Source organism: Bombina bombina, chromosome 5 (genome assembly GCF_027579735.1).
Source record: "Bombina bombina isolate aBomBom1 chromosome 5, aBomBom1.pri, whole genome shotgun sequence".
Taxonomy (NCBI): Eukaryota; Metazoa; Chordata; class Amphibia; order Anura; family Bombinatoridae; genus Bombina; species Bombina bombina.
The window spans coordinates 693,479,055-693,493,014 of record NC_069503.1 but is presented as its reverse complement, the minus strand read 5'-3'; positions in this window follow the sequence as shown (position 1 = coordinate 693,493,014).

Sequence of the window (13,960 nt, the reverse complement as noted above, 5' to 3'; positions counted from 1 at the left end):
TCAAGAAATGCAGGAACCCTCTTAGAGAAGAATAACAAAATTTGCCTTTCTAGAATCTTGCAATGGATCTCGCAGTGCTAGGGGATCATTTTAGATAATCTCATGTGAGTGGAGAGCTTTATTGAAGGTGGTTGTCATCTCTCTGGGACTTCCAGGTTCCACCCTTTTTCTTAGATAATTCAGAGAGTTTAGCCCCTGTGAAGCCTGCACTATAACTTCTCTTCAAGCTACAAAATCTTTGATCATGGGGGGTGATGTATTAGGCTTTGGTGTACAAACAGAGATAATATATTGGTATACAAAAAGTAATAACGTAAGGAGATTTGATTTACCTGCAAGTTCCGACCATTTTAATGGGTTTTGGTGTCAAACAACAAAACCAGCTATTTCATATACAAAAAAACCTATAGGAGCAATTTCTCATACATTTTATACTCTGCAGCTGGTATAACAAACCTCTGTCCTTTAAACATTGTGGACCTATAGGAAAGGCTATAAACAAATTTAAAGGGACACTGAACCCAATTTTTTTCTTTCACGATTCAGATAGAGCATGACATTTTAAGCAACTTTCTAATTTACTCCTATACGTCAGTATTCTACTAAAATATTGGGGCTTGGTTAGGAATCTAAAAATCAGAGAAATGTTATTTAAAAATAAGCAAAACTATCAATTTAAAAAAAAACATAATTTATGCTTACCAGATAAATTCCTTTAGTTCCTGGCAGGGAGAGTCCATGACTTTATTCCTTACTGTTGGGTAATACAACACCTGGCCACCAGGAGGAAGCAAAGACACCCCAGCCAAAGGCTTAACTATCTCTCCCACTTCCCCTATCCCCCAGTCATTCTGCTGAGGGAACAAGGAAAAGTAGGAGAAACAACAGGGTATAAAGGTGCCAGAAGAAATAATATAAAAGGGAGTCGGCCATCAAAAAATAAATTACGGGCGGGTCATGGACTCTCCCTCCCAGGAAGGAAAGGAATTTATCTGGTAAGCATACATTATGTTTTCCTTCCATAAGACAGAGAGAGCCCACAACGTCATTGCTTACTGTTCGGAAAACTATACCCAAGCTCCAGAGGACACTGAATGAATAACGGGAGGGAACAAAAAAAAAAAAGAGGCGGACCCTATTCTGAGGGCATCACAGCCTGCAAAACTTTTCTCCCGAAAGCTGCTTCAGCCGAAGCAAACACATCAAACTTGTAAAATTTAGAAAAAGTGTGTAAGGAGGACCAGGTAGCCGCCTTACAAATCTGATCATAGAGGCTTCATTCTTAAGAGCCCAGGAGGAAGCCACTGTTCTAGTGGAATGAGCCATTATCCTCTCAGAAGGCTGTCACCCCGCTGTTTCATAAGCTAAGCAAATGACACTCCTCAACCAAAAAGATATGGAAGTCGTAGTAGCCTTCTGCCCCTCACACTTCCACATATAGATGACAAATAAAGAGGAAGATTTTCTGAATTCCTTAGTAGCCGGAAGATAGAACTTCAAGGCCTGAACCACATCCAGATTGTGAAGCAAGTGTTCCTTTGCTGAAGAAGGATTAGGACACAAGGAAGGAACAACAATTTCTTGATTAATGTTACGGTCCGACACCACCTTAGGGAAGAACCCTAATTTAGTACGTAAAAACCGCCTTATCAGCATGGAAAACCAGATAAGGGGAATCACATTGTAAAGCAGAGGCAATAGCCAGCAAAAAAAGAATATTCCAAGATAACAATTTAATGTAAACAATAGGCAGAGGCTCAAATGGAGCTTGCTGCAAAACACTAAGAACAAGATTTAGGTTCCAGGGTGGAGCCCCATATCTAAACACAGGTCTGATCCTAGTCAGAGTCTTAACAAAGGATTGCACATCCGGAAGCTCAGCCAATCTCTTGTGCAATAACACCGACAGGGCCAATAACTGTCCCTTCAGGGAACTAGCAGATAGACCCTTCTCCAGTCCATCCTGGAGAACAGATTAAATTCTGGCAACCTTAACCTTATGCCAGGAAAAGCCACACTCTTCACACCAGTACAAGTAAGTCCTCCATACTTTATAGTAGATACGACGAGTAACTGGCTTATCGATAACACTCTTAGAGAACCCTCTCTTGGCTAAGACTAAGCATTCAATCTCAGTCAGCCTCAGAGAATCTAGATTTTGATGAACGAAGGGACCCTGTATCAGCAGATCTCTGAGACAAGGTAACCTCCACTGAGGAGATGAGGTTATCTATCTCCAGCGTCCCCCACTTACTGCATATCTCTGCAAACACGTCTGGGTGGAGAGACCATTACCCTGGGTGAAAGGATTGCCTGCTGAGAAAGTCAGCTTCTCAGTTGTCCACACCCGGGATGTGGATCACTGACAGCGTACATCTGTGAGTCTCCGTCCACTCTAGTATCTGAGATACTTCTCTCATCACCAAGGAACTTCTCATTCCCCCCTGATGGTTGATGTAGGCAACCAAGGTAATATTGTCTGATTGGAATCTGATAAACTGGGGCGAACCCAGAAGGGGCCAAGCCTTCAAGGCATTGAAGAATGCCTGGAGTTCCGAAATATTGATTGGAAGGGATGAGTCCTCCTGGGTCCACAGACCTTGTGCCTTCCTGGCATCCCAAATGGCTCACCCGCCAGAGAGGCTTGCGTCCGTAGTCACAATCTCCCAGGATGGTCTTAAGAAGCATGTGCCTTGGGACAGATGATCTGGACAGAGCCACCAAGAGAGCGAGTCTCTCGACAGGTTGTCCAGCATGATCTGTTGAGACAGATAAGAATGGTCGCTGTTCCATTGTCTCGGTATGCATAGTTGTAATGGTCTGAGATGGAATCTGACAAAAGGAAAAAAAAGGAATGATGTCCATACAGGGTACCATGATTCTGATCACCTCCATACACTAAGCCACTGAGGGTCTCAAGGAGACCTGGAGGACAAGACATGCAGAAGTTAGCTTGCAACGTCTCTGATCTGTGAGGAATATTATCATGGAGTCTATTATTGTCCCAAGGAAATTCACCCTTGTACTTGAAGTAAGAGAACTATTTTCCAAGTTTATCTTCCATCCATGTGATCGAAAAATATTGAGAAGGGACTCCAAATGTTCTTCCGCTAGATGAAAAGAGGGTGCCTGTACCAAGATATCATCCAGGAAAGGCACTACTGCAATACCTTGTGTTCTGGCAATGGCTAGAAGAGCCCCCAGAACCTTCGAGAATATCCTTGGAGCAGTAGCTAGGCCAAATGGAAGAGCTATGAACTGGAAGTGCTGATCCAGAAAGACAAACCTCAGGAACTGAAAATGTTCCCTGTGCATCTGGACGTGAAGGTATGCATCCTTCAGGTCTATTGTGGTCATAAACTGTCCTTCCTGAACCAGAGGAAGGATTGACCGTATTGTCTCCATATTGAAAGAGGGAATACTCAGAAACTTATTTAGACATTTTAAGCACAGAATTGGACAAAAAGATCCCTCCTTCTTTGCAACCACAAAAAGGTTTGAATAAAACCCCAAACCTCTTTCTGCTGTAGGTACCGGGACAATTACTCCTAGAGAGGAGAAATCCCATATGCAACCTAAGAAGGCAGCCCTCTTTTCTGGTCTTGTAGACAGACCGGAGAGTAGGAATCTGCCCCTGGGTGGATGAGACTTGAATCCTATCCTGTATCCTTGAGATACAACTTCCAAGACCTAAGGATCCTGTACATCCTGGAACCAAGCGTCTGAAAAAAGAGATAATCTTCCCCCTACTCAATCCGTTCCCAGATCAGATTTGCCCCTTTATGCTGATTTGTTCTCAGCGTGCTTCTTAGTCTGTTTGGACTTATTCCAGGACTGAGCCAGCTTCCAAGTATTCTTGTGCTGCTCGGACTTGGATGAGGATTGCTGTCATTGTGATTTGTCAGAATGAAAGGAACGAAAATGAGACAATTGCCGTCCCTTAGGACTATTTTTCTTATCCTGCGGTAGGAAGGCACCTTTCCCTCAGGTAACCGTAGAAATAATGGAGTCCAGCCCAGGACCGAATGAAATCTTCCCCTTAAAAGGAAGAGAAAGGAGTCTGGATTTAGAAGTCATATCCCCACCAAGACTTCAACCAGAGTGCCCGGCGGGCTAGGACGGCAAAGCCAGAATCCTTTGCATTTATGCAAATAATCTGCATATTCATGTTACAGATGAAGGAGGTTTCAATTCTCAAAGTCTTAATTCTCTCCTAAGTATCCTCAAGGGGATTCTCCACCTCATTAAGCTCTGACAGAGTGTCAAATCAGTAGGAAGCTGCTCCAGCAACAGCTGCCGCCGGTTGAAATAAAAATCCCTATGTTGAAACATCTTCCTCAGAAAGGTTTCCGTTTTCTTATCCATAGGCTCTCTAAAAGAAGAAATATCCTCCAAAGGGATAGTAGTACGCTTAGTCAGTGTAGAAATAGCGCCATCTACCTTAGGGATGGAGCCCCACAAATCTAATTGAAAGGCAGGGACTGGGAATAATTTTTTAAAAGTAGATGAGGGGGAAAAAGAAGTTCCTATTCTTTCCCATTTGTTTCTAATATTGTGCGCCATCTTAACTGGCACAGTAAAAGTCAGAGAGACCTTCCTGTCTTCATAAACCCTGTTTAATTTAGAGATCTTAGGTTCCTCAGGGAGTATAGCCTCTGGAACCTCTAGCGTAGACAGAACCTCCTTTAATAAAAAAAATGCAGATGCTCAATTTTAAATCTAAAGAAGGGTTCCTCTGCTGAATGAGGTTTAGAAACTGAAGTTTCCGACTCAGAAAGCTCATCCTGTGAAGCTACAGAGGTTAACTCATCCACAGATAGCTGGGACATAGTAGCTAAATCCAACAAATATTTAGATGACTCTAGGTCAGGAGAACTGTGTTTAACCTTTCTCTTGCATTTGCTAGAACGAGGTAAGGCACTCAGGGCTGCAGACACTGCTGTGCGGTAAAGTCTGCCGGAAAAAGCCCCCTCCAGGTGGAGGATTAGTTGAGCCGCAGGTAACTGCATGTGGAGCGGATAGTGTAGAAAGGGTAGTAATCTCTCAGGACCCAGATTCATCAGAGGTAGACGGCTTAAAGGGGCTAACAGCGCTATGAGTATTAACAGGCTTGTCTCCATTCTTAGACTTTAGAAAAGTGCTTAGGCAAATGGAACAAAATTGAGCAGGCGGGCAAACCACAGCCTCCTCACAATATAAACAGGAATTATTCATCAATACAGAAGGAGCAGAACCTTCTAATGTAGTATCTGAGTCCTCCATAGCTAAGATATATTCACAAAAGGACAGACAAAAATTTATTAAAAAAACGGCACCTTTATAATCCCAATGGCTGGGGGACTCACCACCTCCTAGACCCAGACAGCTAACAGTGAAAACGCTCTCCTTAAAAGTGATGTCCGCAGCAGGATCATAAGAAAATGAAAAGACTGCACCCGGTCACGTGGTGCTTAAGACAGGACTTCCCCTGCTATGAATAAGGTGCTTAGCTATTATGAGCTACATAACACTCAAAAACGAAAGTGAAACCTGTCTGATCCAAGCCAAAAGCACACAGTCTGTGAGCCCAAAAAACTCTCACATTAAAGCAGTTATAAATAACCTCTATCTGTTCAAATAATCTCCCTGAAGGAGAAGATATTAACCCTTGATCCTATCGAGGCATAAAGGAGCCACACTGTGACCCTGTGTAGCAAAAGTGTAAATATAAACAGTCTTACCTCCAGGATCCATGCTGTGGAACAGGCACAGCCTCTCAAGTGTGACGGTCTTGCAGTAACGCTTCTGACATGGACTTGAGTGTGTAACAGCAAGCAGTGAAACTCGTCAACACTGATTGCTCAGGAGCTGTTAGGTGGCATTCTGGATGTGTTCGCAGAAAAACTTTCCCTGCATCTCCAGACACTAACTTTCATCAATACTCTCACTGAGAGGTTGACATGATTATTTAAAGGGATACTAACCCCAAATTTTTTTCTTTCATGATTCAGATAAAACATGCAATTTTAAGCAACATTCTAATTTACTCCTATTATCAATTTTTCTTTGTTCTCATGTCATCTTGATTTGAAAAAGCAGTAATGAAAGGTTAGGAGCCAACCCATTTTTAGTTCAGCACCTGGGTAGCGCTTGCTAATTGGTTTGCTACATTTAGCCACATATCAGCAAGTGCTACCCAGGTGCTGAACAGAAAATGGGCTGGCTCTAAAGCTTACAGTACTGCTTTTTCAAATCAAGATAGCATGAGAACAAAGAAAAATTGATAATAGGAGTAAATTAGAAAGTTGCTTCAAATCTCATGCTCTATCTGAATCATGAAAGAATAAAATTGGATTTAGTATCCCTTTAAAACTCCAGTCCTGGGGGGAACTTCCGGGAGGCGGCCATGATAGGTCGCACAACACTACTCTGCTCCAGTCTTCTAATCAAATTTGCTTGCTATTAGACTCCAGACGGTACATCTATCTGCCACATAGCAAGAATTTTGAAAGTTTAAATATCCTACACCAGATGAGCGTAGTGATGTTGAGATCAATAAGACTTTGAGCACCCGGAGCATATTGGTAAGGTTGAGGCCTTTCGCTCACCCCCCGGCGAGGCACACTTGGGCCTTGTCGTTAGGCAGCATACCATGCTGAATTCAAAGTGCCAAGAGAGCACTAGCACAGACATACTATAAAACATAGGTAGCGGATCTACTGATAGAAGTGACACGCTACAATTATAACGCAAACAGATGTTTTTTCTGCTGATCATTTTACTCTGGAGCCTGTCTGCATAACTAAGCGAGATGGAAATGGCGTCAGTTAACCATTTCATGGCTGAGCTGAGCAGACTCTTGGATGCTTACCAAGTCAAATTCACAGAAGATCTACGGGCTGCATTCACCTTACCAGGGATGAACAGCATTGACGACATTGCTCTATCAGCTCCTGCACCTGTGACAAGGGGGGGTTGCGCCGCCCCGGGGCCCCGGCTGCAGCTACCTGCCCTTTCGAGCAGCGATCAGGCACAAGAGCAAGGAGACCTGCATTTGTCGCAGTTGACTGCTTCCCCTGAGGTTGCTGTCCTAGCAAGGGGCGATGCGGCGGGCGAGAGCTGTTTGGAGGTCAGTGCTGGTCACGGCCTGCTGGATGGCGATTGCCCGTCGTCAGATAACAGTGAGACCGGATCTCACAACCGAATGCCCATCTCTACAACTCTGGACGCTGCGTCTTCACAAGTGCAGCCCCGCGACCCGCTCTCTAACCTTAAAGCCTCAAGTGCCGTTTTGGAACTTAGATCACTCATCTCTATTACCCAAAGTAGTCACCCATCACCTTGGTTTGCCTATGGACAGCTCTCACACTTTCTACACATAGGGCTTAGCATCCCAATAGCAGCTGCCGGGAGTCATCTATCATGGAGATTTGGGATCGGTTGAACCTCATAAAATGACCTCATCATCTAAATAGATAGATGTGTTTAAACTGCAGATGTATGCCTTTGATAGAACATTATAAATACTGGACTTTATGATGGTTGCTAGCCTGATGATCTAGTCTAGTTCTGAATATCTATATATTTCTGTGTTTGATGTTACACTTTAACTCTCTCTAAGTTTAGATAACACACAGGTTTTGACCCTTGCCTATTTATGTGCATTTACTAGCATAACTGCAGGCTGTACCCACTTAAGGTTTTATTATATAAGTCTCAGCGTCACCAGACAATAGCCATATTACTTTGCACTGTTAAAACCTCTTTTTTATTTTGAGTTGGGTCATCATAGTCTGTTTTGCTCTTAATGTCCAGTTGATATGCAAAGTTATACATATATAAGTTTGATTTGTTCTAATATACTGCAATAGGCTATAGTTTGAGGCATATTGCAATGGCCTTCTTTGTATCCAATGACGGGCCGATTTGTAAATCATCCCCGGCTGTAAATGGGATATACCCTAATACTTCCTATCTCCAGCAGAGGCTGGGTGTGTCGCTGTACGGGGGGCGCAGTGACAACTTCAGCCTATTTATCTTTTGGGGGCTTGCACAGGCATAAATATATGCTGGGGTACATTTTGGGTCCTCATAATTACTAGAAACCATGTTTAGTAGTTCGACTGCAGTTTAACTATCTTCAAGGTTATGTATATCTCAGCAAAGTACTATATGTTGATGCTATAACTTTATAAGCTACGCTACATATAAGATTTTTTCTACTAAAATAGCTACTCTACCCAAGTACCTATTATTCCTGGCTAGACTTATACTGATGCATAATTTTAGTAAGAAGTCAGAAGAGCTCAGTACCTCTCAGTACACTGTATCTAAATCAGTCATATAAAGGTGTAATTTTTACTATCCGCTTATTAGCTATCCTGTAGAATATAGTTGCTCATAAGCCCAACAGCTTCTAATAATTGCTAAGTTTAGCTAGCTCACAGGTTTTGACCCGCACATATTTCAGGGCATTTACTTACATAACTGCAGGCAATGTCCACTTCAGGCTTTTTTATATAAGTCTCAGCATCAGACCAATGTTTAACCATCTTCCCCCTATTTTTATCCTTAGCAAAATTTTTAATGACCTATATGTTCACTTGACAATGGATATTTTACTTTTTTTTTGTTTTGAGTTGAGGCATCATAGACTATTTGCTCTTAATGACCAGTCAATATACGGAGTCATCCATCTATAAGTTTGATTAGTTCTATTTTACTATAATCGGCCACAGTTTGAGGAACACTGCAATAGCTTACTTTGTATTCAATGACTAGTTGATATGCAAATCTTCCCAAGCTGCAAATGGGTCATACCCTAATACCTCTTATATCCAGTAGAGGCAAGGCCTCTAACTGTATGAGGGACACAGTAACGACATCAACCCATATAACTCTTGGGGGTTTGCACAGGCGCAGATATCTGCTTGGGTACATTTTAGGTCCTCTTGCTCACTAGATACTAAGCTTGATAGTTCGCCACAGTTTAGATACCCTCAAGTCTATGTACATCTCAGCAAAGTATTATGTGTTAATGCTATAACTTTATAAACTACACTACATATAGGATTTTTCTACTAAAATAGCTAATCTCCCTAATCACCTATTATACCATGCCAGGCTTATACAGATACATAAGATCAGTAAGAAGGCAGAAGAGCTCAGTACTTCTCAGCACACTGTATCTAAAATAGTCATATAAAGGTGTACTTCCTAGAATCCGCTACCCATCACATTTAAATTTAGCATTACAGAAAAATAAATGATAAAATTTGAGGTTATAACTCTGAGATCCAAGAGTGGTCTCTCTATTCCATATTACCTACCCATACTTTTAGAAATGTTCCCTTGTTTTAGGTCCAAGAGTGACGTTCCGTGTTGGCTAGGGAAGGTTCCCTTTTGTATAGGCACTACTTTTAATTTGGATGTCTCTAATTGTGTATTATTTCAATACCGAACTGTATGGAAGGTTTATCACAGTGTTGTTAAACTGAGCTGGATTGCATATTTTTCCTTGAATACTCCGTAGCAACTAACTGTATGACATCTATTCTTTTTGTATACTTATACTGTTTGCCTATTCTGAGTACCTCAATAAAAATATTAAAAAAAAAAAAACTCCAATCATTTCTTGAAGGGAACATACCAATTACAGGACTATCCAAAATCTTCTGACACTTCTCTGCCAACTCCTATAGTGACGAAAGGCAAAAAATGACTGGGGGAAAGGGGGAGTGGGAGGGATATTTAAGCCTTTGGCTGGGATGTCTTTGCCTCCTCCTGGTGGCCAGGTGTTGTATTTCCAAACAGTAAGGAATGAAGTTGCGGACTCTGCCTACCTTATGGAAGGAAAAAAACTGTATGGGCTATATAAATGGATCATCTACAATACATTTATGCAAAGAAAAATCTAGTGTATAATGTCCCTTTACACATTTTGGCCAAGTTTACGTGTTGAGTGCAAAATATCACATATGCGAAAGTGATATTTGATCTTAGTAATACCAGTATACACAAATGTGCTCTGGTATTACAAGTGAGGTGCTTTCGCATTGCACCGAAACATTACGCTCACACAAGTGCGCTTCCATAGGCTCCAATGGGAGCCACATTCTCATGTTGTCACATACGGCATGAGAACTAGCGCAGCGATGGGGGTAAGTTGCGCAGTGATGGGCAGCAATTTTAAATATATATATGTATATGAATATATACATATATATTTATGTGTTCATATGTTTATATACACATTAACACAGTCACTGCACTAATTGGCTAAAATACAAGTCAATAGATAATAACTAAAAGTCATGTGATCAGGGGGCTGTCAGAAGATACTTAGATACAAGGTAATCACAGAGGTAAAAAGTATATTAATATAACAGTGTTGGTTATGCAAAACTGGGGAATGGGTAATAAAGGAATTATCTATCTTTTAAAACAACAAAACCTCTGGTGTAGACTGTCCCTTTAAGTTAGCACGTCGGCTTTCGCTCACACGCCAACATTTTAATTTCAGCTTGTAATTTGCTCACGAACCTGTGCATGTTAAAAATTGTCATCTGGGAGTGTTTGCGCAAGTGAAAGCGCTAAATAATGTGCCGCTTGTAATCTGGCCTGTCAATTTACGCTATGGAATTTTGCGGTGCTATATAAATAAATAATAATATAAATTTGTGACAAGTGCAATATACAAGTTGGTTTATTTTTTATTATTTTTATTATTTTTTGTAATTGGGGTCATGAATGAACATTCTGTTTGTATTTATTTGTAGTACAAGTCAATAAATGTAAGTGTGATTTGTGCAATAAATATAAATATATATATATATATATATATATATATATATATATATATATATATATATATATACAGGTGGCCCTCGTTTTACAACGGTTCAATTTACACCGTTTCAGAATAACAACCTTTTTTTCCAATCATGTGACTGCTATTGAAAAGCATTGAGAAGCAGTGCATTTATTAAAATAGCCAGTAGGTGGAGCTGTCCGCTTGTGTTGCAGCAAAGCCAAGCAAGCTGAAATTAATCAGTTTAACCAGACCTGCGCTATCGAGCAGATTTCAAAGGAACAAGATCTTCCTGTCTATAAATCAGTACAGATTGGAATGCATAGAAAGAACTGTTTGCAGAAAAATGCAAGTGAAGTCTGTGTTGTGTGATTATTTTATTAGGTTGATAATGCTGTTTAGCAAATGTTTTTGTTCATTTAACTTAATTTAATTATATATTCTGTGTTGTGTGATTTTTATAAGGTTTATAATGCTGTTTAGCATTTAAAGTCTTCATTTCAAAATATGTTACTTATGACAATTTTGAGAGGGGCCTGGAACCTATCTCCCTCACTTCCCATTGACTTACATTATAAAATGGGTTTCAATTTACAATGGTTTCGATTTACAACCATTCCTTCTGGAACCTAACCCCGGCGTAAACTGAGGGCTACCTGTATATATATATATATATATATATATATATATATATATATATATATGTATGTGTGTGTGTATTAGACCAAAAGGCAGCCATATTTATTAACATGTGAAATGAGAAGGTGCAAAAAAAAACAGTGAAAAAAACATCCAATATATATATTATTTATGTATATAATATATAAAAAAAGCCATATGGATTTTAAAGGTGTTCATCTGCATCTGCCAGTGATTAATACTTTCATAGAATAAAACAATAATAATAATAATTTCAATCAATGCAAAAGCAGGGAAGGAATTAAATGAGTGTTACTGGGAACAATAATACAATCATTTGTACTGTTTAAATATGTAGCTTCTGCAATGCTAATAATCAATAACTTTGCTTTTTCTGTTTCCTGCCTTTAGGAAAAGGGGATTTTTTTTCAAGTGGCATTGATCTGGAAAATTTATTTCACGGATCACCAGAAGACATTAAAAAGTTTGCTTCTTCAGACCTGGTTCAGTATGTTAATCTGTGTTTGCTAGTTACCTTTTGTGCAAGTATCTTAAAGGGACACTCAAATCAAAATAAACTTTTATGATTCAGAAAGAGCAGCAGTTTTAAGACACTTTTCAATTTACTTCCATTATCAAATTTTGCACAGTCTTTTTATGCACACACTTTCTGGGGAACAAGATCCTACCGAGCATGTGCAAAAGCTCACAGGGTATATGTATACTAGTCTGTGATTGGCTTATGTCTGTCACATGATACAGGGAGCTGGAAAATGGGAGAAAAAATACATTTGTGAGAAAAAAAATCTACTGCTTATTTGAAATTCAGAGAAAGTGTTATATCATTGTCTTTTTATTATGCATTATATTGACCCACATTTCCTGGAGACAGCAATAAGCAAATCTGTAAGATAGATTTTCAAAATGCTGCAAACTGCCTAAACCAGCTATTTAATTTGCAGCATTTGCAACTTACAGATTTTGCTTTTTGGCCTCTCTAGGGCGAGTGACAAGCATAATTGTATGTATTGTCAGAGCTTAGTGATTTGACACACTGATTTCCTTTATATGCACAAAAACTAAGCCCATGCTTTAAATACTATTAAAGGGATCTTAAAGTCAAAGCATTTCTGTCATTCATATTCACTATGTACACTATTTAAAGGGACAGTTCACTGTAAAATTGTTTTTCCCTGAATGTGTTCCCCAGGACCTTATTAAACCAGCTGCAGCGTATACAATGTATGAGAAATTGCTAATTTATGCTTATGTTTGCCAAAGAAATAGCTGGATTTGCTCTTTGAAACCACAGCTAATTAAAATAGTCTTGGCTTGCTAACAGATCCGATCTCGTTATTTTATCACTCAAATGCTTCCCTTTCTTATTTCTGCCTCTGCACAATACTTAGAAAGAACAACTGAAAATTAATATTTTAGAGCTTTATCTCTTCCACGTCCCACTGTTATTGTAGTTTCTTCTGCTGGCTGTGTTTATTTAGTTACTCAATAGCCTATACCTAGGTATAGAAACTCTCAGTATAGGTAGGGATATTACAGGCTAAATCAGCTATTTCAAATGTTATAAAGTCTAAGGGGCCGAATTATCATGCTCCGAACGGAGCTTGATGCCCCTTGTTTCCGGCGAGCCTGCAGTCTCGCTGGAAACAGAAGAAATTTGAAGTTATGAAGCAGCTGTCTAAAGACCACTGCTCCATAACCTGTCTGTCTGCTCTAAGGCCGTGGACAACAATCAACCCGATCAGATACGATTGAGTTGATTGACACCCCCTGCTAGCGGACGATTGGCCGCGAATCCGCAGGGGGGCGGCATTGCACCAGCAGTTCACCAGAACTGCTGGTGCAATGCTGAATGTGGAGAGCGTATGCTGTCCGCATTCAGCGATGTCTCTTGAACATGATCCGCTTACAGGCATTTGATAAATTGGCCCCTATGGAGCTATTTGTAAACAATTTAATACACTCCAGCAGGTAAAATTGATCATTGGGAACAAATTAAAGGAGAGAACGTTTTGGGGTAAACTGTCCCTTTAAAAGGACACAATATTTAAAATGTATCTCTGTTCCATCTAACAGAGAATGATTTAAAATGACTAACAGTGCTTTTTTTTAATGAATTTTCAGTGCTGAATAAGCCAGGGGTTGTCTGTCAAACAGTGAGCTATAGAGTCACAGGACTCAGTTTGTTCTACTTTAAACAGCTTTTAGTTGATTTGCAAAAACTAGTAAATTGTGCTACTAAAATGATTTAATGAAAAATTATTTAAAACATTTATGTAATACAGAGGCTTAGTGATGAAGTGCTTGAATGATAAATTCTATAGTCTATTATTCGTGACATTGACATTAAAGCCACTTTAAGTATAAAACACGCTGTTATGGTTAATACATTTTATTTAGTAACTACTACCTTATTGCACTTATAGTTTTAGACTGTAATATTGGTGGCTACTAACAAATCACAAAGCTAAATATCATGTTTGGAGACTCATACAGGTGGGTAACCTTATATTC